We start from the raw sequence: 1,575 nt of genomic DNA, 5'->3' as shown, positions 1-1,575 counted from the left end.
GCCTACAGCCCAATATGGCCTGCTGATGCTTGGAGCCAGGACAAAGACTGGGCTTTCTACTCCTGTAAACAGTTACCATCTGGAAACCCAAGGCAGGGTGGGAGGTGAGGGGGTCGCTCTGAGTCACCATTGACTAGATAGCAGTGAGTTGAGATCCTTGGAGCTGTCACAGACCTACCTTAACATCTGATCTACATATTCATCTTTGCCTCTCCGATTCTGGCTTCCCAGCCCCAGGCAGTCATGCAAGTCTGGAAAAGCGTCCTGCATGTATTTGACAATCAAATTAGACTTAACAACTTCTAATACTCTGTGAGCCATTTTTCTTGGTATAAACGTCTCTTTTTATATACATCTATGGGTTACTGATTTTGCTTCTCTAAAATTGCCAGCCAAACACATTCAGCCTACCAGGGCAAAGGTATGGGTGTAGGAGGCAGGTGGGTTTGGTTTTAAACACGCAAATGACAGTTCCTGTGGTGATTCATTGGAACTGTTCAGTACTTTGACTGAGGTCATGAATATTGAAAAAAATGTACAAAATTTAACACACATACCCACAAATGAGGAAAAGTACAACTGGAGACATCTGAATAATATTGGTAAATTGTATGAAAGGCAATCATCTGTTTGTAACATTAAACTACAGTTTTATAAAATGTCATCAATGTCTATGAGAAACAAAAAAAGGGCAGCATGGATTACTTTGTTTTTATTGGTTACAGTGGCATGTGAACCTGCAGTGACTTCTATTAAAATTTTAAAAATCGTTTCCAAATGCACATGGAAAGCTAAATTCTTTTCTCTCATCCTTGTCAGTTGTTATGTAGCATCACAGAAAATGTTCCTATTTCTGGGCATCTCTCTCTTTCACATTGTCAATCATTCTGAGTAAGCAATGAAAAAGTGCAAGAAATGCCATTTTCATTTTTTTTACTTATAGCTCCTTACTCTTCTCCAGACTAATATATAAGTATTTTAAACAAGCATAAACCCACTATTAAATTTAATTTACAGAACTACTTATATGGCATGAAGCTGATAACACTACAAAGGGTTAGATAGAAATAATGGTAGGGGGACAATTTGTGAAGGAGGGTAAGATGGTTGCATAACAAGAATAATGATCAATGTCACTGAATTGTATATGTAGACTTTGAGTTGATATATGTTTTTGATATGTGCATTTTCAACAACAAACTAAAAATTTTAAATAACATATAGTTACTTGGCCATTTTTAATATTTAAAACTGGGTGAAAGGAAGCAATTTCCTCCAAAGAATTTGAAGATCACACACAGACTTGAATATTTCTTTTGAACAGTGTCTTGAAAAGTTAGTACTAGAATCTTTTGCCATTAAGTTTCCAGGAGACCTACTGAGTAAAATTAAATGAAAGCGCTGAGGCATTTGTATTTGATGGGGGAAAATGCACAATAGAATATAGAGTACCTGGGCTTTAGCATTAAATGCTTCCAATGAAAACCACAGGTCTAATCTAAGGATATATTAAAACATAGGTGCCAAGTGACGTGTTCACAAATGTAGAGAGAAAAACCAAAGCAACCTACTAAA

Source organism: Echinops telfairi, unplaced genomic scaffold, assembly GCF_000313985.2.
Source record: "Echinops telfairi isolate 266 unplaced genomic scaffold, ASM31398v2 ScPeMD7_38;HRSCAF=143, whole genome shotgun sequence".
In the NCBI taxonomy this organism is placed as follows: domain Eukaryota; kingdom Metazoa; phylum Chordata; class Mammalia; order Afrosoricida; family Tenrecidae; genus Echinops; species Echinops telfairi.
This window is presented reverse-complemented; position numbering follows the sequence as displayed.